This window comes from Rutidosis leptorrhynchoides, chromosome 4 (genome assembly GCF_046630445.1).
Source record: "Rutidosis leptorrhynchoides isolate AG116_Rl617_1_P2 chromosome 4, CSIRO_AGI_Rlap_v1, whole genome shotgun sequence".
In the NCBI taxonomy this organism is placed as follows: domain Eukaryota; kingdom Viridiplantae; phylum Streptophyta; class Magnoliopsida; order Asterales; family Asteraceae; genus Rutidosis; species Rutidosis leptorrhynchoides.
Window position 1 is genome coordinate 643,677,429 of NC_092336.1, and position 13,815 is coordinate 643,691,243.

Genomic DNA, 13,815 nt, shown 5'->3' on the forward strand with positions numbered 1-13,815 from the left:
TTTCATTGTTATTGTACTTGATCACTTGTTTGAAACTGCAAATGATTAAGAAGATAAGTAGTAAACGGTTTTTAAAAGGTTAGATTAGAACACGAACGGCTCAAAAAGACACATACGCTTTACGTTTGATACACACAGAAAATGATTAAAAAATCTTGTTGATTGAAGTTTGTGTTTGAAATAAAGAGTATCGCATCATGATTTTGAGAGAGATTTTTTGGGACATGAAATGATTACAAATTTCTTTTGAAAAATTATTGTTTTTGTCTTCAAAGAAACCACCACCACCCTGAATTTTAAGTTTTGACTTCCTACATTTTATCTCCCTTTTTCAACTTTCTTCAATTATATATATATATATATATATATATATATATATATATATATATATATATATATATATATATATATATATATATATATATATATATATATATATATATATATATATATGGAGGTTCAATACAGAACAAAAAAATGTACATTTAAAAAAGTTTTGTATTTATGCACAAAAATACACATGTGTATAATATAGCACATTAAAAAAGTTCTCTATTGAACTTTTAGCTATATATATATACACACACATACATGTATCAAGCCAAAATTCACCGGTTAAGGGAATTTCGACTTGAGTGCCACATGGTCGTAATGGTTATGGTATTTGAGGAACCGTACGACGCTCATCGACATCCTTAGATGCCCACATGATCCACGTATCAACATCTCATTTTCAATCAAGATCCGTTTGAGCTTACCTCCTTAGAGAGTATCAAGGAATCTATGATCTAAATTATGACTTCTCCAAATCCAACAACCCTTCAAGATGATGAACATTGGTCTCTACTTATCAAGGTTGGAGAACTCAGATCTCGGGGAGATCTCGTTTGAACATTTTTTGGGAAATTTCGGTATCTCGAAAAAATCTCGGGGAGATCTCAGACGTTAACTTATGTTGACTTTTTAGTTTTTTAGTATAAATTTATATATATAAATAAATATATGTATATTTATATACATTTTTACGAGATTTTACAAAAAATTTTGAGAAATGAGTGAGAAAATCCGAGAAATTACGAGGGATTCCGAGAAATGAGCAAGAAAATCCATGAAATCGTGGCTTTGACCAAGTTTAACCACGTTGACCTGAAATCGTCTTGGTCGCCTTCTGAAAAGGAGATCTCGGGGAGAAATTAGGAGATTTACAACACTGCTACTTATAGATGTCTGACTCATGTGTATACGTGATCTTGATAATCTCTTCCTCGGCGCAACGCAACATGAACCTTAAATAATGTATGTGTTGTATCTTTAATGCACACAACTTTAATTCTCTTATGCGCAACGAAGTTTTGAATAAAAACGACACACCTTAAATAAAAGTTTCATCACCATTTATTTCTTAAAAAATAATAATAGAGTTTTATCACCAACTATCATGTAAAACGACATACTCAACATTCTTTTACAATCTAAACGGCATGCCGTCGTTGAGCCATTCTTTATATAGAAATAAAAGTTTCATCACCATTTATTTGTTTTTAAAAAAAAGTAAAGTTTTATCACACAAATTTTTTTTTTTTAACCATTCAGGCTTGCCTGAGTGGCCACCGAGTTGCCAAATGAAGCACACCACCCGAGTTCAATTCCTGGCTATGCCAAATTGTTCAAAAAAGGGAGTGTGACTAGAGGGTGCGCATAATGCGCAATTCACCCGGTACCAGGTCTTGCGCTCGGGGGGGCTTGATTACCTGAGGTGTTACCTTCTATGGGGGAGCCAATGTGCTCGTTAATATGAGAGTTTCGTCGCTTACAAAAAAAAAAAAAAAAAATTTATCACACAACTGCGATATAAAACGACGTTCTCAAACACTCTTTTACAATGTAAACGGTAAGCCCCCGTTCAGCAATTATGTATATAGAAAATTATTTTGATTTGGCCAGGACTAGAAAGGCTAAAACAGACCTAATGGGAATTGGGTTTCCTACTTTCCTATAAACTTTGAAGAATATATCAAATTTTAACTTTATGTTAAAACACCGATCATATCATCATAACAAACAGACCCAATTATTTATTATTCAAATAAACCTTTACCTTTTTCTATATATTACTATATATAATCATGTACTGTAATAGGGTATTATTTAAATATATCGAGAATTTGAAAACTACTGTAGAAATTATTGACCATTTCAATTCTATTTCTAAATGTAATTGTGATTCCAATTCCAATTCGGCTTGTGTTTTGTTCACATTCATACATACATCTAACATATTAAAAAGGTGCAGACAACAATTTAATAGTCACGGGGTCAATTACAAACATTCTGATTTTGATTTTCATACTACTGTTGTTGTTGTTGTTGTTTGACGGAGGTTCATTCGAAATCAATCTCTCTATCAATAGAACATTAAGAGGTAGAGCTTTCTCTACTTTTGAGGTGTTTCACTATGAGTGGGGAAATGACTTCTCTTTATTTTATGATAGAGAAAAAATTGTTTAAATCTTACCTTCATCATGTCCCACATTTGTGAGATTGGATTTGTTGTTGTTATATTATTATTATTATTATTATTATTATTATTATTATTATTATTATTATTATTATTAATTTAATAATATTATATTATTATTACCTTTTCTATTTCTTTTTCCATTTTTATTTTACTCATGTACTATAAATTCTTTTAAAACTCTAAAATTGTGATGTCATAAAAAGTTATTACTTTTTATAAAATAAAATCTAAAATAAAAAGAAAAAAATTGAAAGCATCTTAATGACATCAGTAATCTAATTTAATTAAATAATCAAAATTAAAATTTAATTTTATTATCATACTGATTATATTACTATATTTTATTATTACGACATTATAAAAACACTAGAACTCTTCATCGCCTTCATTCCCTTGCATTTTATCCCTTCAAAACCCCCTAATCCATTCATCGCGTGTTTCATTCATTTGATATCTGTGCAATTTTACTTCAACCCTAAAAAAAAATACTACATAATTCTTGATGTTTATACCCCAAAAATCATATGTTGGCCTTTTGTGAGAGTTTGTTCATACACTCGCGATTTGCCCTAACTTCTTAACAGGTTAGTTTTTCTAATTTTTTCAAGATTGTATTACATAAATTGTTATCTATGTCATAGTAGATTGACGATACATGTGCTGTTGTTGTAGAATCTTTGCGTAAATTTAGGGTTTTAAGATTTGGGCTTAATAAATACTTATGATCAATTGATTGCTTTTATTGATTATAGATTAGCGAAGTTGGCGTGTAGCGCTTTTCATGATGATATAATGCAAAAGGAGATAATAAACCTAAAAAGGAAGAAACTATAATAGAGGTATTGTTTTTGTATTTGTCTTTTTGGTTTTTTAAACTAATGTGTCTCACTTATCTTTATTGTCTTTTAGGTATTTCAACCACAACAATCTATAATCATCTCATATGTGATCATCGCTATAATTTATCTTGATTTAATTACCAGAATATGCAATAAATTTAATGGATAGTAAAACAATTGCACTCATCTTTAATGTGTAATAAAATTAATGTATAAATAAATTTTATTTTGATATTATTATTATTATTATTGTTTCTATTTCTATTTCTATTTCTATTTCTATTTCCATTACTTTTAAAGATAAGAAGCTCCGAAAGTCCCACGTTTTTGATAACATTGTTATTTCGGGTTTAATTGGTTGTATTCGAGATATCACAAGTCCTGTCTAAAATGGACGGTGTGGTTGCAACATCCTTTGTTATCTTTGTAATTTTGTTACACTAGCTCCTTGCTAGTTTGTGCTTTGTAATTGTTTGTTTTATAACAAAATTTCCGCCATTCCAAAAAAAGACAATAAAGCGGAATTAAAACAAGTTATGAGCCTAAGTCTCAACTCTGACGGTCTCACCTATGATATCTTCTTGCACCTCTTATCGCATCTACAACTGATAGAAATCTAACACTGGACAACGGCTAAATCCGAAATCTTGTACGCGATTTTGGCACCAGCGACGCCGAACTAACGCCTGTCCGATGTCGGCCGACTGTAGGTCAGAATCGACGCCGATGTAAGAACTGACCCGCGATACTGATCGCTCTTATGAACTACTCCAATATATTTTCCAAGAGCACGAAACGTGACATCTCATAGTCTAGACGTCGTACCAAGATTTATGCAAAATATCTCCATTTTGTACTTTCAACAAACAAATAGCTCGGTTCAGAATAATCAAATCACTAGTGCTTAATTGTATTGGAGTTTGAATATAATACATACTTTTATATTTATGGCCAAGTATAGGACATTGATTATGATCCTTATGTGATTTAGTTTCCTTATGTACTAATTTCTTGGAGGATATTTTGATGTATTGCCTATATAAAGTGTTTGATGTATATCAATAAAATTAACCTTTGATCAATTCTCAATTTTTACATGGTATCAGAGCGGGTTAAGTTTAACCTACAAAAATTACAATACCAAAGAATATCAAGAATAAATAATCAATTCTTGTACGTCACCGCAAAATTATGAAAACAAGAAGAGGGTAGTCAACTAGTCGGTGTTCAAAAACAATTAAATTGTGTTTCTTCATCACATGTGTATACCACTATCAAGAATCAATTCTTGATATTTTGGTTCGAGAATGATATTAAGAAAGAATTTATTTTGTTTTATCACCCGAATTACTCTTTCGAGTTTTATAACCACAGATCGATAAGAAGCTATCTTATATGCAAGAATCAAATCAATGGCAGGCGACACATCAAGCTCGTCTAACAATGGAACAATCGACACCAACTCTCAGATGTATATTCATCCATCAAATTATCCCAAACAGATGCACGTCAACGAGACTCTCACGCACAACAATTACACTGACTGGTTTCAAGAGAAGATGAACTTCATGTTTGCAAAGAACAAGGTAGGATTTGTTGACGACACAATATAGAAACCCGAAAAAGATTCAACTGATTACATGCCTTAGATGCGTTGCGATGCCATGGTGAAAGGATGGTTAACGACGGCCATGGAGAAAGAGATAAGAAGCAGCGTTAAATATGCCAACACTGTGACTGAAATATGGGACGATTTGAAGGAGCGTTTTAAAAAAGAAAGTGCACCAAGAGCGTATGAGCTAAAACAAGCATTATCCACAACACACCAAAACGGAGAAACTGTATCAGTGTATTACCCAAAGCTACGCAGCCTTTAGGACAAAGTTGATTCTGTTTTGCAGGTACCGAAGTGTTCATGTAACGGTAGTACATGTGATATTGTCAAGAAAGTAAACGAATTAAAGGAGAAAGAAAGACTCTATGAAATTCTAATGAGTATCAATAATCAATTTTCTGTTATCAAAACTCAGATCCTTTCCGTGAATATCATACCAAGCCTTGGAAACGCCTATCATTTAGTGTCCAAAGATAAATGACAGAGAATTATATCTGCAAAAAAGAAACCAAATGTTGAAACGGCCGCATTCAAGACCTCGATATTGACACGACGTGGAGGAAATAAAAATCAAAAAAGGGATAAACTAAAGGAATTTAAACATACGGATAACAAACGTACGGATGATGATGAAGGTTGCACCTGGTGTGGAAAATCTGAACACGCATGAGATGGATGCTTTGAGCTGATTGGTTATCCGGATTGGTGGTCAGGAAACAAGAAACGAGAAGGTTCAAGGTCCAATGCTGCTTTCGAGGAAGGAACACATAATTCCCGGTCTAACAGAGGAACAATATGAATGCTTCCATAAAAACTTCTCATCAACATGAAACATCGGGAAGGAGGTCAAATCTCCAAAGGAATTCATGAATGTGAAAGGCAATGTTGACAATGTTTGGGTAGGTCGATTCGGGGTCCACTGAGCCCATTACATATGATGAATCCATTCTCAAAAACAAATCTAAAAGTCCCTTCGAAACACCTGTTGTCATACCTAATGGTGATGCCATCCCTGTAAATGGAAAAGGAGAATGTGTTTTGCTAGGAGGGACTTAAAGAAGGAGTCTTACGTATTCCGAAATTTCATTGAAATGTTTTATCCATTAGCAGGTTAAGTAATGATCTTCAATATGCCATAACGTTCTTTCCTGATTTTTGTGTAATGCATAAGCTCTACACGAGGAACTTGAATGGTTCAGGTGAGTGCATGAATGGTCTATACCGAATGGTGATGGTTGGGAAGAGGAAGGCTATGACAAAAAATGTGGATGTTTGGCACAAAATATTAGGACATGCATCTGATGACAAACTTATCCGAATAGATTTTCTTAATAATTGTAATTTCAATAAAGTGTGTGATTCTTGTTCTAAGTCAAAACACACTAGATTTTCGTTTCAAGTTAGTATTATTAAAAGGGAAAATTATTTGAAAATACATTGAACTTTCACCATATTTCTATTGTATGCATTCAACTTTCAAATATCCTATTATATGTATTCAACTATTTAAATTGTTCTATTGTACGTATTTAACCTATTATAGCAGGTAACCTTTCAGGTCACCTCAATTTCATTTCTAAACTTTTACATTATCAGTCCCTCATGTTTATAAGCTCCAATTTTATTGATCTCTCTGTTAGACAAAACATTTTCATCATCATCCATCCGTCATCTTCATCTTCCTCATTGATTTATCTCTAGCAAAATAGTTCTAAGTAATTAATAATCAATCTAAACACATTTAATCATTGGAAAAAGAATACATGTTTAGAAATAACTAACTAGATCCTGCTCCCAACAACTAATTGACCAACAATTTCAACAATCATTTTTGTAAGATATAACTTTCAAGATTAGTTACGTGCTTTTATTACACAATTAAGAAATAAAAAATAAATAATGATGAAGAATACGATGAGTACTAATATAATATACTGAAGAGTATAGAGAGAAAGTATGATTACCCAACAAGATAATTATTCTAATATAAAACCCCTAACATCAATCAACCTAATATTTTGTATCAGGCACAAAAGTAGGTGAAATTGGAAAAAATCAATTAATTAAAAAATTTTAAAGATGAAAATCTAGGTATAAACTGGTCATCATTCAAGCCATTTACACATGACACACACCCATAAAGTTTAAATTCAAGATCTGACATAAAACCTAAATATTAACTTCCATTTAAAATTAGATGTAAAAAGGTCAAAATACTAAATCTGCAGTTACACACAAAAAGTTAAGAACTTACTCAATTGCGATTACCGAACACATTTCTAATGTATTATAAAAATGCTAAATACATGTTTCGGTTTATTGTAACCCAATTGCGATTACCGAACACTTTGTTCAAATTTCACCAATCAAATTGAAGAACGATGTGAAATTAATTTGTGGGCGAGATTAGAGATGAAGATAAAAATGAAGTGAAAGCTCCGGAAATAATACATAAAGCAGGTAGCTGGGATGAAGTTTGTTTGGATGATGAATGGATGAAGATGAAAATGTTGTGTAACATAGGACCCATTGAATAAGAATTTATAAATATGAGGGACTAATAATGTAAATGTCTATAAATGAAATTGAGGTGACCTAGAGGGTTACCATTTATAACAAGTTAAATACATAGAATAGAATAATTTAGATAGCTGAATGCATACAATAGGAGATCTGAAAGTTGGATGCATACAATAGAAATTTGGTGAAAGTTTAATACATTTTCAACCAATTTTCCCTTATTAAAACCGAGGATTGTTTTGAGTTAATTCATTGTAACATAGGGGGAATGTATAGTGTCCCATCTCAATCAGGTACTAGTTATTTTCTAACTATTGTTGACGATTTCAGTAGAACCATTTGGGTCAATCTTGAAAAAAAATTAAACATGAAGCTAGTATTTGTTTGGTTAATTTTTACAACATGGTAAAAACTTATATTGGGAAAACCATAAAACGAGTTCGAAGTGACAATGGAGGTGAGTTCACTTCTAATGACATGCAAAGGTTTTATAGTGAGAACAGAATTTTACTCGAAACTTCGTGTCCACATACTCCACAACAAAATGGAGTTGTGAAGAGAAAGCAGAGACATTTACTTGAAACGGCAAGGGCATTAATGTTTGAAGCTAACATTCATAATTTCTTCTCTTACGAATCTTTTTCTAACTCTCATAAGGCATTTTTAGTGCCATCGACTCTAAAGATGAGTCAAAATACTTCCACCATGCTTTAAAAACAACTCTTGGAAGGATGCTACGCAAAAGAAATATGTGCTCTTAAAGAAAATGACACATGGAGTCTAGAAAAGCTTCTCGATGGTAAACTAGCCATTGATCCTAAGTGGGTGTACAAGATCAAGTATAAACCTAATTGAGACATCAAGAGATACAAAGCTCGTTGTTGAGTCCCCAATGTAATTAAGGATTTAATTATGACAAAATAGCAGATATGTACACTACAATGTTATGTGCAGCCAGCACAAGTTTGTTTATGTATACACAGCAAATGTGCTGTGTCGAGTGTTTAATTTGTTGCTTAGTCTACCAGCACAAGGTAGACAGTTTTCTTCAATTAGCACAGGATGTGTAGCCAGCAATTCAAGAATATCAAGTGACTCAGCATAGAAGAACCAGCATGGCTGGAAAGCAGCTTACTACACAAGACAGCTATGCTCCATTACAAGTATAGTGGTTTCTTGAGTGGTCTACATCAATTGTACTATTCAACAGAAGTAGAAGACAAAGTTAAACAGAAAAGGACACGTGTCTGCGGCTGACAAGTGACCTTACAAGACCACGTGGGAATGCAGAAGTTTATCGCATGTGCAGACATGTGTTATTCTTTGTCAATGCCTAGGGAACACAACGTTCTATTTGTTTAATCAAATAGTGGTGCCAAACCGAATTGGGGTGTTCCTGCAAATAGCTACCAAAGAGGAAAGAGGAGAGCACGCTCTCTGATGCAGTTGTCCCCACAAGTACAGACATCCTATGTACCAGCAGACAATAGAATAATTACACGGTTAATAAGACTACTATAAATTGATGTTTCCACTATTGTAACAACTAGTGGTGTGAGTTTATTTAATTAGAGTCCAAACTTGTAATAGCTTTAGAATATCCTCGATAGCTATAACTTAGGTATAATCTGTATCAACCAACTATCATTCCACCAAGGATAGTTGTAATTCTTTGTGATTCAATCAATAAGGAATAAACTGTTGAAAAATTACCTTAGACTCTATTTAAATTACTTGGTTGAATACTAAACCGCTTTAACTGTTAAGTTAATTAAAAAGAATTGTATTCACCCCCCATCTACAATACTTTTGTTATTAATCAAGGGACCAACAACTGGTATCAGAGCTTCAGTCTTGATAATCTAATATCTTGGATCTGAATTCTCTCATGACTGCATACTTAAATACAGCTTATCTTGAAAACGGGTCATCCAATAGACCATCCAAATTTGATGAAGATGAGTATGAAACCTGGAAGGCTAGGTTCATGCTTCACCTTGAGTCTATTGACCCACTCATGCCTGGCATTGTCACAGATGGTCCATTCATCCCCACTGAGACTATTGATAGTGTTCCAGCTACAGCTGACACTCCTGCCATTCCTGGCAGAGAAGTTTTTCTCACACCAGCAAAATGGGATGCTGAGGATAAACGTCATGTTGGACTAGACCCTAAGATCAGAACCCTGTTAGCTATGACCTTACCTAACCAATTGTTCAAATTGATTAAGGGAAAACTAAGATGCTAAGCTTATGATAGACTATCTTGATGTTACATATTGTAGTGACCTGAACTTTTCCATGATTATATATTAATTGAAAACTATATTTGCATAATTAAATGTTTCCAACATGTTAAGCAATCAAACTTGTTAAGACTTGATTATTTGAAATGAGTTTCATGTAGACAATTGACCACCCAAGTTGACCGGCGATTCACGAACGTTAAAACTTGTAAAAATGACATGACGATATATATATGGTTATACATATAGTTAACATGAGATTATGATAAGTAAGTATCTCCATAAGTATATTAACAATGAGTTATATACATAAAAATGAGACTAATAAGTTAAGAAACTCGAAACGATATATATAACGATTATCATTATTACAACGTCTTACTAAATACATATGTATCATATTAAGATATTGTTACACTATATTTAACATGATAAAATGATAATTATATATATATATATATATATATATATATATATATATATATATATATATATATATATATCATTAAGTATGTTAACAATGAACTACATATGTAAAACAAGACTACTAACTTAAGAATTTTGAAACGAGGCATATATGTAACGATTATCGTTGTAACGACATTTTAATGTATATATATATCATATTAAGATATATTCATACATCATAATATCATGATAATGTAATAATTTAACATCTCATTAGATATAATAAACAATGGGTTCACAACATTAAATGAGATCGTTAACTTAAAGGTTTCAAAACAACACTTACATGTAACGACTAACGATGACTTAACGACTCAGTTAAAATGTATATACATGTAGTGTATTTATATGTATTAGTACACTTTTGAAAGACGTCAAGACACATATCAAAGTACTTCTACTTAACAAAAGGCTTACAATTACATTCTCATTCATTTTCATCAACAATTCTACTCGTGTGCAATCGTATTCGTACTCGTACAATACCCAGCTCCTAGACGTATATACAATTGGTATATACACATAATAATTCAGCTCTTAGCAGCCCTAGATAGTCAACAAACATGTGAAACCAACAATTAGACAACTAGCATGACTTATGAGCAAGGAAACAAAAACAAGAACTCCTTTTAACCCCACTCACCTTCACCACTCACCACCTACTCCATTTCATTTCCAATTTTCTTCCCAATTCTCTCTCAAAACACACACACTCTTCCATGAACGTCCAAGTTACTATTTTTCCAGCAAAAATCATCAAATACAAGCTTTGGTTATTACCTATAATCATCATGAAAACAATTACTCAAGAACACGTCAAGAACACTTCCAAGTTTACAAGTTTACTTCCAAGTTTCCTAATCCATTCCAAGCAATCATCTAAGATCAAGAAACCTTTGTTATTTACAGTAGGTTATCTTTCTAAATCAAGGTAATATTCATATTCAAGCTTTGATTCAATTTCTATAACTATAACTATCTTAATTCGAGTAATAATCTTACTTGAACTTGTTTTTATGTCATGATTCTATTTCAAGAACTTCCAAGCCATCAAAGATCCTTTGAAGCTCAAGTTATTTTTTCATTATTTACAGCAGGTTTATCTACTAAACTTGAGGTAGTTATGATGTTCATAACATCATTCGATTCATATATTTATAACTATCTTATTCGAAGATTTGAACTTGTATTCACTAGAACATAGTTTAGTTAATTCTAAACTTGTTCGCAAACAAAGTTAATCCTTCTAACATAACTTTTAAAATCAACTAAACACATGTTCTATATCTATATGATATACTAACTTAATGATTTAAAACCTGAAAACACGAAAAACACCGTAAAACCGAATATACGCCGTCGTAGTAACACCGCGGGCTGTTTTGGGTTAGTTAATTAAAAACTATGATAAACTTTGATTAAAAAGTTGTTCTTTAGGGAAAATGATTTTTCTTATGAACATGAAACTATATCCAAAAATTATGGTTAAACTCAAAGTGGAAGTATGTTTTCCAAAATGGTCATCTAGACGTCGTTCTTTCGACTGAAATGACTACCTTTACAAAAATAACTTGTAACCTGTATTTCCTACTATAAACTTATACTTTTTCTGTTTATATTCATAAACTTAAGTTCAATATGAAACCATAGCAACTTGAATCACTCAAAACGGATTTAAAACGAAGAAGTTATGGGTAAAACAAGATTGGATAATTTTGCTTGTTGTAGCTACGTGAAATTTGTAACAAATCTATACAAATCCTAACTTAATTAACTTATATTGTATTATACATGTATTCTAACATATATTATGTAATCTTGGGATACTATAGACACGAATACAATGTTTTGACATATCATATCGACCCATATATATATATATATATATATATATATATATATATATATATATATATATATATATATATATATATATATATATATATATATATATATATATATATATTCGGAACAACCATAGACATTCTATATGCAGTAATGTTGGAGTTAGCTATACAGGGTTGAGGTTGATTCCAAAATATTATATATACTTTGAGTTGTGATCTAGCCTGAGGCTTGTATACAAGAGGTCGTGGATAGATTCAAGATAAAATATATTGCTTTAATTCTATACATCTAACTGTGGACAACTAGTTGTAGGTTATTAACGAGGACTGCTGACTTAAAACACTCAAATCATTAAAACGTAATAAAAAAAATGTTGTAATTATATTTTGATCATACTTTGATATATATGTACATATTTGTTATAGGTTCGTGAATCAACCCGTGGCCAAGTCTTACTTTCCGACGAAGTAAAAATCTGTGAAAGTGAGTTATAATCCCACTTTTAAATCTAATATTTTTGGGATGAGAATACATGCAGCTTTGTAAATGTTTTACAAAATAGACACAAGTACTTGAAATTACATTCTATGTTGGATTATGAATACCGAATATCACCCTTTTAGCTTGGTACCCTAAGAATTAGGGAACAGACACCCTAATTGACGCGAATCCTAAAGGTAGATCTACGGGCCCTAACTCCCCCCCATACTGGAAAATGGTATGCTTTAGTACTTCAAGTTATTAGTACAGATGGATTTCTGTTTTGGGGATATTCTATATGCATTTTGTTAATGTCTGTTACCAGGTGTTCAACATATGAATGATTTTTATACAGATTGTATATTATTGAAAAATGAAATCTTGTGGTCTATTATTACGATTTGATAAATATATAGGTTAAACCTATAACTCACCAACATTTTTGTTGACGTTTAAAGCATGTTTATTCTCAGGTGATTATTAAGAGCTTCCGCTGTTGCATGCTAAAATATGGACAAGATTTGGTGTCAGCATGCTTGTATAATATTGTTTAAAACTGCATTCGAGATTTACTTTGTTGTAACATATTAATATTGTAAACCAATATGTATTGGTAGTGTGTAAGTGTGATATTTTTATATTATCATTTCTGGATAATATAGGTGGTGACTTTTTAACCTTGTCGATAAAATAAAGGTTATGGTTTGTTTTAAAAACGAATGCAGTCTTTGAAAAATGTCTCATATAGAGGTCAAAACCTCGCAACGAAATCAATTAATATAGAACGTTTATAATCAATATGAACGGGACATTTCAGTTGGTATCCGAGCGTTGGTCTTAGAGAACCAGAATTTTGTATTAGTGTGTCTTACCGAGTTGTTAGGATGCATTAGTGAGTCTCGACTTCGACCGTGTTTTCTTCTAAAATGATTGCTTAACACTTTTTGTTGGAAACTATATATTATTAACATGTAAATATTATGTGATATATTAATCTCTTAACATGTTTGATATTGTGTGATAGATGTCTACTTCTAGTACAAATCCCATCGACTCACCTATTAATAATGAAGAGTCGAATATATTTTGGAAAAATTCACAAAATCCCGAGGAGGAACCGGAAGAGGAGGAACCGGAAGAGGAGGAACCAGAAGAGGAGGAACCGGAAGAGTAGGAACGGGAAGAAGAAGAGGTTACGGAGGAAGAAATATTAATACCAACAGTTAAACGATTAAATAAAAGAAAATCCTCAACCAACGGACCAAACTTAATAATGGTC

At 31.9% G+C, this 13,815-nt stretch overlaps 1 long non-coding RNA gene across 1 annotated transcript; it reads left to right on the forward strand.

Moving 5' to 3' along the window:
- Positions 1-2,909: 2,909 nt before the first annotated feature.
- LOC139904429 (uncharacterized) lies at positions 2,910-4,253 on the forward strand. Its single transcript, XR_011778790.1, has 3 exons — positions 2,910-3,105; positions 3,274-3,360; positions 3,431-4,253. It is a non-coding gene; the product is annotated as an uncharacterized lncRNA (long non-coding RNA).
- Positions 4,254-13,815: the final 9,562 nt, after the last annotated feature.